At 46.7% G+C, this 10,135-nt stretch overlaps 1 long non-coding RNA gene across 1 annotated transcript; it reads left to right on the forward strand.

Moving 5' to 3' along the window:
• The first annotated feature begins 4,171 nt into the window (after positions 1 to 4,171).
• LOC124472539 lies at positions 4,172 to 5,044 on the forward strand. The gene is made up of 2 exons (XR_006956637.1): positions 4,172 to 4,870; positions 4,962 to 5,044. It is a non-coding gene; the product is annotated as an uncharacterized LOC124472539 (long non-coding RNA).
• The last annotated feature ends 5,091 nt before the right edge of the window (positions 5,045 to 10,135 follow it).

Genomic DNA, 10,135 nt, shown 5'->3' on the forward strand with positions numbered 1-10,135 from the left:
GATGGTATCTTCTGCCTCCATGTTAATGAGGAACGTACCAACTAGAAAGGACAGGGGGGGTTAAGTGTACCTCAGTGACTCTGAGCGTTTGTTTTTTAGTTTGTTCGTAGAGCTACGTTGTTTCTTTGCTGTTTTAATGTTGCTCTTCAGTTGAAGCGTTAACTCCTCTGTTCCTGAAACATAAATGCAACTTGTGTTCGCATCCTAGATGTCCATCTCCTTAATCCAGACAGGACAGGTTGAAGCCAGGGGCCAGAACTCTAGAAACACCAGGCTCCAATGAAGCCATCTGAAACGGGTGACTTTCGAAGGAAGGAAGGATTCCGGGTAGCCAGCTACTTATGAAGGACAGATTAAGGATCAATCACCATTCATCAACAACTGGGGTTTCATTTAGAGATTAAATTATCAAAATGATCCAAACTCTCTTCCCACAGTGTAATGCTCTTACACTCTCTCCAGGAGCCCCCATGTTTCTGAGAGCAGGGTTGGAAAAGGTTCTGCTGTGGTTAGACTGTTCTTCAGGGCCCCTTCAGGGCTTGTTATGGATTAACAGTGCAGAAGGTCTGTTCTTCTGAATGTTTTGATCCAAGTGTGTTGTTGTAGACATCAGATGTCTCAGTCCTGGGACTGTGGTAGCTTATTTAACCCAATGTGTCTCAGGAGGGCACACACACACACACACACGCCTATACCTCTTAAGCCATGGTGTTCTGGGTAGTAAAGATCAGACTTGAGAAAACAAACCAGTCGTCTGTGTGTTCTGTTCTGGTCTCAGAGACGGCTCCACAGGGGAAGGGCTGAGGTGTTGAGAAGATTTGTGTGTTTAATGAATTTTAATTAGATTTGACATTTCTTTTCAAGAACCTTTGTACATACAGAATTGATCAGATAATTTCAATATAAAACAGTTGATAGTGGAAGTGCACAGTAACTTAAGTTAAACATGAACCAGAACATTGGGCCAGGGATAGCTCAGTGTTAAAGCATCAGAGATCACAGGTTAAAATCCATGCCTGTGCGCGCTTCGGCTAGAGGAGTACTGAAGGACTAAAATATCAAACCTGACAACTGGAAGTTCAAGTGACGACAGGAAGTTCAGAGAGAAGTTGCAACTGCCTCTGGCTGCCTGTTTCCTACAGTGTGTGTGTGTGTCAGCAGTCTGGCGAAAAGAAACGGTTTGGTGAACAGTTATTTTTAACAACCCTGTTTCGAGGGAACAGCCAATGAGCAATGAGCATGTGAGAGTGGTGAGGGTGTGTGTCTGCTCATATGTAACACCAGCTTGTTGTTAGAGAGTTGGTTGATAGTAGTTTTCAATTAATGTTTTGTTTTGACCATTAAGAAAGGGACTGTCCAAATAGGGTTATAGTTATTTCTATGAATACTGTTTTTAAAAACGCTCCTCTTTGTTAAATGTCTGCCGTGTTATCTCTCTTTCTTGCTCCCTCTCACTTTCGCTCTCTCTAAGTCTCTCTCTAAGTCTCTCTCCTTTCCTCTTACTTTGAATCCTAAATGTGAAATGTCAGTCCTCATTCCTCACCCTGACTCACCTCCCTCCCGTCATTCTCTTCTTTCTCATCACCTCTCTTTCCTCCCCCTACTCCTCCCCTACTCCTCCCCTACTCCTCCCCCTCCCCTCTCTTCTTCCCTCCCTTCATATTAGGATCTGCTGACAGATGAGCAGAGGCATGCCAGGCTTCAAACTGAGACTCTTTGTCCAGAGTACGTAGACCATCTCTCTCTCTCCCCTGCCCCCCCTCTGTCTCTAATCCTAACCCCCTGTCTCTTGCACAGCCCTGTCTGCTCTCCAGCTGGCCTCACTCTGGAGAGATACCCTCCTGTAGGGTTACACTCCAACCCTGCTCCTGGAAAGATACCCTCCTCTAGGGTTACACTCCAACCCTGCTCCTGGAGAGATACCCTCCTGTAGGGTTACACTCCAACCCTGCTCCTGGAGAGATACCCTCCTGTAGGGTTACACTCCACCCTGCTCCTGGAGAGATACCCTCCTGTACATTCCAACCTTAATTATAAAAACCTCCTTACTCTTTATCAGCAGGCTGCTGGTAACATAAAGTGAGTGTGTTTGGAGTGAGGTCAGGATGATGGCAAGATGAGACTTCTCCAGTAAACAATGTTAGACAGTGTAAGTGGAGCAGTGGTCACTTTAAAATTTGAATAAAATGGCAGATGTTGCGGGCCAGACAGCGGAACCAGGGTCATGTGACTAGAGGAAAGTAGTTCTGTGGTTGTTTTCTTTTTATTAAGCTTGTATGTGTGTCTGGGGAGGAGGTGTTAACAGAACAACTCACAGAGGTGTGTGGTCAGATAACGACTGAAGTTACTCAGGGCCTCATTTACTAACATTGCGACTGCAGCATAATCTGCGAATTTGCCCAACCGCTAATAGCGGACGGTGTATTTCCTCATTTTGCGTGGTATTTATCAAACCAGATCCTCGTTGGGCAATCAGAGCCCATTAGTGTTAATTAACGTGCCGTAAAAAAATGGGGAAAATCGCCTGTATGTTACTGCCACCATGGGTGATTCGAGGAAAAGAAGAAAAAAAAGTTCAGCGAACAGGAGCTAGAAATATACACACCCACTTTCCCTTATACCCTCCCAGCAGCGGTAATCTGCGTTTTTACTCAAGTGCGCTGCCTTGCAGTGGTATGTCTTTACCCGCTATTTCACGCTTGAAATGGGCGCATTCTGTTAGTAAATTAGGCCCTCAGTGTTTGAAGACAGAAGAGGTGGTGGTAGGATAAAACTGAAAGATGAAATGATTCACCACTTCCTCAAACTAGAAAGCCCCAGATTTTAATCTAATGTTAGCTCAGATAACTTACTGTGAGGAGTTTCATGTTGAGCAAGATGTTTGTGCTCACACATGTTGATGTGTTTAAAGCTCCTTGAGAACATTGAGTTTCTGTGAACACATCACTTTTACATGTTGCTTTTCATGCTTGAGGTTGAGAGAGGGAGAGGTGAGTGTGAAACCAACGGAACGGTTTCATTCATCTGGGTCCATGAGTGTAGCCTTGCAAGACTGCAAGATTCACTAGATCACGACCACGCAAGAATCTATCTTGCCAAGTTATTCATATGTGCCCGAGCCAGAGTGGTTTGGACCAATCCGGGTCCTATGCTGAACTTCTGGCAGCTACGGACATGGTGTAACTTGATAGAATCAGTTTCAGAGCTGGGTTCTCTCTCTCCCCCCCCCCCTCTCTCTCTCTTCCTCTCCCCCTCTCTCTCTCTCCCTAACTCTCTCTACCTCTCTCTCTCTCTTGCTCTGCCTCTCTTCCTCTCCCCTTCTCTCTCTCGCTCTCTCTCTCTCCCCCTCTTCTTCCCCCCTCTCTCTTTCGATTTTTTTTTTCAACCTTTCTAAACTTTTTTTCTACATTTCTTTTTCAAACTTTAGAAAAAAAATCGATTATTTTTTAAAACGTCTATAAACCTTTTTCCAATGTTTTTTCAACCTTTCAAAACTTTTTTTCAATACTTTCTTGTTTTAAAGTACTAATACTAGAAAAATCTACTTAAGTACAGTAACAAAGTATTTGTATTTCCCATCTCTGCTACTAACACCGCTACTAACACTACCACAACTACTACTGTGTGTGTGTGTGTGTGTGTGTGTTTTTATATCTTGCATGTGTGTGTGTGTGAAGAGGGTAAAAAGCCTAAATATATTCTTACTCCACATTGCCGAAAGACCTGCCCTAACAGGACCGGAGAATGCACTATGGGTTCTGCATCTCATGAACTCTCTCTTTCACACACACATTCCCCTTGCAACAAAGATTGAGCAGATTAAACATCTTCTTTGTTGACATCCAAACAGAGAGAGGCTCTGCTGTCAAATGAAGGCTGCTGTTGGATTATTCTTCTCCAGTTCTCTGGTTTTGATTATTCCTGTCTGGTTTCACGCATTCAAACACAGCTACCATGATAATTATAATAAAACATTATGATCTGTACATAATAATAAAACCTGATCTGTACATGATCATTTAAAATATTATTATCTGTACACAATAATAATAAAACATTATGATCTGTACATTGTAATAATAAAAAAACACTGAAGCTGTGTCACAATCCCCTCCCTCCCTCCCTGTGGTAGTCTCTCTCCCTCTGTGTGGTAGTCTCTCTCCCTCTGTGTGGTAGTAGACTGCATAAGTCTCAGCTAAGCCTGAAGGCCTTTAGTTTATTCTCCCTCTATCACATGATCAACCTGACCTGTAATCGTCTGAGAAATCTGGGTCTGGCAGCACGCAATCCATCCAACCCTTCCTCCCCCTCCTCTGTCTCGTTCTCTTTCTGTCTTCCCCTCCAATCTCTCTCTTTCTCTCTCCCTTCCTCTCCACAAAACTAATAAACTGTATTTCACTTTCAAGTGAGCATCAGACATCTCCATCTGTCACTGAGAGCTGGTGTTGATCAGCTGTCCACCAGAGTACTGAAATCTAAATCATCATTTGTTATGTTTAGATTTACGTCATCATAATTCATCCTACGTTTTCTTATGATGTTTGTCTGGAGTATGGACTGTTCATCTCTGTCCTCCCTCCCCCTCACAGGACGGCTGCAGCTGTTACTGGCTAACCAGAGGAAACATTTACACAAGGTTTCAAAAGGACAAGGTCAGGGAGAGTGTGTGTTTTAAAAAGACAGTCGGGTCTTTCATCTGATCATTACAATGTGAAAGACTCTCTTACCCCAGAGATACTGTACACACACACACACACACCAATAAGACATGGAAGTGCTTTGATTCTGTGTGTCTAGCCCATTAGTAATGTATTCATTGAGCAGGGGTGAGATCTGAACCACTGCACCTCTGTCCCTCGGACACACACAGGTAAAACCTGATCGCTGACATTTGTAACTGCTCAATAGAAAACCTTCCACTCAAAACAACCACTTCTCAACCAAAAAAACCTCCATTGCAGCTTACTGATGAACCACAGATGACTTCCTTCTTGTTGTGAATGGACCAATGAGAGTGGCTGGTCCTCGCGGACCAATGACACCATAGAAAGTGTCCTGACTGGTTGCATCACTGCCTGGTTTGGAAACTGCACTGAGCTGAACTACAAAGCTCTTCGAAGGGTGGTGCTCGAAGGGTGGTGCTCGAAGGGTGGTGCTGGGAGGGTGGTGCTCAGAGGGTGGTGCTGGGAGGGTGGTGCTCAGAGGGTGGTGCTCAGAGGGTGGTGCTGGGAGGGTGGTGCTGGGAGGGTGGTGCTCAGAGGGTGGTGCTCAGAGGGTGGTGCTGGGAGGGTGGTGCTGGGAGGGTGGTGCTCAGAGGGTGGTGCTCAGAGGGTGGTGCTGGGAGGGTGGTGCTCAGAGGGTGGTGCGGTCAGCGCAGCGCATCATAGGAGGTGAACTTCCCTCCATACAAGACATCTACACCAGCCACCCCAACCACCCCAGTCACCCCAGCCACCCCAACCACCCCAATCACCCCAACCACCCCAACCACCCCAATCACCCCAATCACCCCAACCACCCCAACCACCCCAACCACCCCAATCACCCCAACCACCCCAACCACCCCAATCACCCCAACCAACCAATCACCCCAATCCCCCCAACCAGGAACTGTTCACAGTACTACCATCTGGCAAGCGGTATTGCAGCATTAGTTCCTGAACTAATCGACTGCGAGAAAGCTTCTATCTCCAGGCTATCAGGCTCCTGAACAGATAACTACCGTTATTACCCCCCACCTCCTTCCTGCACATCACCACTTTACAGTCTGAGGACTGCACATTAAGAAAAGTCTTTTATTTCTGAGACAATTCACCTTGGTCGCTCTTATACCCAGAAGGCACATTTAATGGGTTGACCTCAGCAATAGCACATATTGTACTGAATAATCAGTGTCAGTCGCATATAACATGATCAATCCTCATCATACAGCAAGACGGATCAAGGTAATAACCCACCATAGTGAAAAGCAATATTGGCATAAGTTCTTGAATCAAGAAACTCCTTAATCAATAAATAATGTTGTAAAATGCCAGGCTAAAGTTTAGTAGGTAGCTAGCTCTACAATTTACCTGTGCTAGCTAGGTTTAAGTAGCCTACTATTTGCTACATTCTTCGATAGCAAATGTTCTGGTGCAAGTAACTCTGTCAGGCTATTGCATTTTGTACTTCTGTCGATCAATTTCTTATTTCTTGTTAGTTAGCCTACTGCATCCAATTAGCGCTAAAGTGTAGTACCTACCCTTTCCGTTCAGAGTTAATGTAATGTGTTTTTGAGTTAATGTAATGTCATTTTCCATTTGGGGGAGCGTGTTTTTCTATTGGGGGAGGTGAACAAGTCATCCGATTTGAGGGGAGTTGACTCGTATTGTGGGGGAGTGTTTTCATTTGGGGGATGTACTCATATTAGAGGGTGTGATTTGCACTTCAGGGCCAACGTAGGAACCCACTTGTCTAGCAGATTAAGAAGTTTTTGCAGCAGTTAGTAGCCTCAACTTTCCAAGATTTTTAGCTACATGCTGAGTGCTCGCAACCAAAAGACTAAATTAAGTAACGCGTTACTTGTTTGAACAAGGAACTAGTATGGGATTCAATCAATTAAACAAGTAACGCGTTAAGTTACTCCTTACCTAACAAAAGTAGTCTGACTATGGTAACGTGTTACATTGTAACACCCAACACTGCTGATACGATGTTCCAGTAAGACAATATCAGCGAGCCCTCAGCATTAGTAACGTAGCTAAAAGTCAAATTGAGTTAAGTACACTAGCACTTTCAGCGGTTCATGTTGTTTAATTGTAACTTGCTTAACTACATGCTCTTATGGTTCTTCCCTTTGTGCACTTATTTTGGTTGTTCACAATATGTGCTTTATGTTTTGGCTACTCGCAATGTTTTTGGGGCTATCTTGTTGTAATTATCAGTGACCTATGGACTTTGCAAAGTTCTCTTTTGGAAATCGCTTTGGATAAAATCGTCTGCTAAATGAACAAATGTACTTTGTGAGCTGTCTCACAAGCCCTACTTACCCGGCGTCATTGAGCCGACCAGCTAAATAGTTATTTAGCAATAGTGTTGCTACCTGCATATACCTACAGCTGGCAGCTGTGCTCCGTTTTGCTCCTAGATTCAGACCTAGCCCCGGTAGATTGTAGAGCTAGCTAACTACTACACTTCTGCTGTGTGGGATTTGTAGGAGCTAACCAGTCGAAGGGCTTACAAAAATACAGGATGTTGATATTCACAGCCTGGAAACATCCGACGCAAGCACACCCAAGCTAGCCTGGCTCTGCCCTCCTACGTTCTTCAGCTCAATTTGGATTTTACTTCTGTACTAGGTCTGGGAGTTTGACTTTGAAGTCGGTTTTCAGAAACACATTTTTTGTAAGTCCAATCAGCGAACAGAGGGAGTGGTTGAGAACGATGACGTGCACTAGTTTGAGTAGTTCAGTAATGGCGGCGGAGAAAGATGCGAGCGAAGCTATTCTGCGGTTGTAGCAACGCTGCCAAATATCCATAGGTTAAAGCCTGAGCAAGAACATTCCTTGCTGAGTTTTGTTGGTGGCCATGATGTTGTGGCCCTCCTCCCCACGGGGTTCGGGAAAAGTTTGATTTTCCAGCTACGGCAGCTAGCTCCGTTACAGTAGTGGTGAAGGAGTTGGCTAAGGAGAACGCTTGCGATTGGTTATGGCAAATCAGAGTGGCTCTGGGCAGATCCAATAGTTTTAAACTTCAACAGAGGACCCGCCTTCAAGGAAGTTAACGTTTGTCAATGGAGCGATCCCAGACCCTCTGTACAAATGAAATGTATGAGGGTCTGGTTAGGACCAGGCTACACCCACGCCTGGTCTTAACCAGACTCTCGAGCGGAAGTACGTAGGAGGGCAGAGCCAGGCTAAGCACACCCCACCCTCTCTAGTTGTTATTTTTGACCGCTACTATCTATTGGATTATTAACTGCACTGTTGTAGGTAGCTCAGCGGCACAAAGCTTTTCATTGTACTTGTATATTTGTGTATTCTGTACATATGACAATAAACTGGAATTGAATGAGAGTGTCTGGTGGTCATGAGGTAGTCTGGAGCTGTCAGCCTGCAGGGACCACGATGCTGCAAACACTGAGAGATCTGTGAGAAGAGGAGGGGAGAGAGGGGGGGAGAGAGAGGGGGGAGAGAGAGGGGGGGGGGGGGGAGAGAGAGGGGGGAGAGAGAGAGGGAGAGAGGAGAGAGATAGGGGGAGAGGAGAGAGATAGGGGGAAAGAAAGGGAGGGAGAAAATGAGAGGGAGGAAGAGAGAGGGGCAGGGAGGGAGAGAGAGGGGGAGAGAGAGAGAGAGAGAGAGAGAGAGCTTTTTGCCTATCCACACTCCCTTGTGTTTCCCTGGAGGGCAGTCGGCCTGATTGCAGACTGCTGGAACAAGATGTCTTGTAGGAGGTCATAACAAGGTCATAACAAGGTCATAACGAACACCATTAGACACATCCAACGCTACCAGAATTGTTTCGAACCCTTAATGACTGTTTAAAACCCTGTGCTGGCTGTCTAGAACCTCATAATCACATCTAGAACCCTAGAACCACTGTTTAGAACCTTATGATAGAGGAGGTGGCACTGTTCACATAGCAACCGCCACTGGAACCCTGTGTAACTTCTGGTAGAGCAGATGATACAGACCCAAGATATTTTAGTTTTACATTTTCTTCCTTTAATGACACTTTTCTGGTCGGTCGGGTCTGGGTCTGGGTCTGGGTCTGGTCTGGTCTGTGTCTGGTTTGGATCTGGTCTGCATTTGGTCTGGGTCTGGGTGTGGTCCTGGTCCTGGTCTTGGTCTGGGTCTGGGTCTGGGTCTGGGTCTGGGTCTGGGTCTGGGTCTGGGTCCTGGTCTGGTCCTGGTTCTGGGTCCGGGGCTGGGTCTGGTCCTGGTTCTGGGTCCGGGGCTGGGAAGCCATGCAGAAGGCAGTCGGCCAAAGAGCACCGTCCTCATCTATGATTCAGACGTCACGTTATCCATTACTCATGCTTGGTAAAACAACGCCATGCTGGCTATCCTTCAGCGGTTATCTGACCTGCCGAGGGCCCGTTCAGGCAACACAGATGCTCACTTTCACTGCTGCCACAGAAAGCAAAGGCCTGTAAGAGGCTGCTTCTGGGAGGCCTGGAAGAGGCTGCTTCTGGGAGGCCTGTAAGAGGCTGCTTCTGGGAGGCCTGGAAGAGGCTGCTTCTGGGAGGCCTGGAATAGGCTGCTTGTGGGAGGCCTGGAAGAGGCTGCTTCTGGGAGGCCTGGAAGAGGCTGCTTCTGGGAGGCCTGGAAGAGGCTGCTTCTGGGAGGCCTGTAAGAGGCTGCTTCTGGGAGGCCTGTAAGAGGCTGCTTCTGGGAGGCCTGGAAGAGGCTGCTTCTGGGAGGCCTGGAATAGGCTGCTTGTGGGAGGCCTGGAAGAGGCTGCTTCTGGGAGGCCTGGAAGAGGCTGCTTCTGGGAGGCCTGGAAGAGGCTGCTTCTGGGAGGCCTGGAAGAGGCTGCTTCTGGGAGGCCTGGAAGAGGCTGCTTCTGGGAGGCCTGGAAGAGGCTGCTTCTGGGAGGCCTGGAAGAGGCTGCTTCTGAGAGGCCTGTAAGAGGCTGCTTCTGGGAGGCCTGGTAGAGGCTGCTTCTGGGAGGCCTGGAAGAGGCTGCTTCTGGGAGGCCTGGAAGAGGCTGCTTCTAGGGCTCTTACATCCACAAGAGGAGGGATTACTTTACACATTTCTTCATTAGCAGATGCTGTTATGTAAAGGGACATCTGAGCACCTGCTAGGGGAGGGAGACATCCTTAGGAACCAGTACACACCCTGCTCCAAGAAGTTCAAGCTGTCACACAGTAACACAACTGACTAACCTACACCAACACCGACTCGTTAGTGACATGCTCTGAAACTACCCTTCTGCAACTTCCCCCTGCTTCCACACACACATACACACACACTTTCCTCAAAAAAGGAAGAAAAAAGTTTTCTCGCTACATTAGCTTGTTCTTTCTGGGAGTGTACTGTACTGCACTTTGTCTGCACAGGACAACATTTCACCCTCTGTCCATCTCCCCACTCGGCATCCTAGGAGCAGAGAGAGCAGAGATACCAGGATGATCCAGACTAGCACACCAATA

This window comes from Hypomesus transpacificus, chromosome 10, assembly GCF_021917145.1.
Source record: "Hypomesus transpacificus isolate Combined female chromosome 10, fHypTra1, whole genome shotgun sequence".
NCBI classification, from domain to species: Eukaryota; Metazoa; Chordata; class Actinopteri; order Osmeriformes; family Osmeridae; genus Hypomesus; species Hypomesus transpacificus.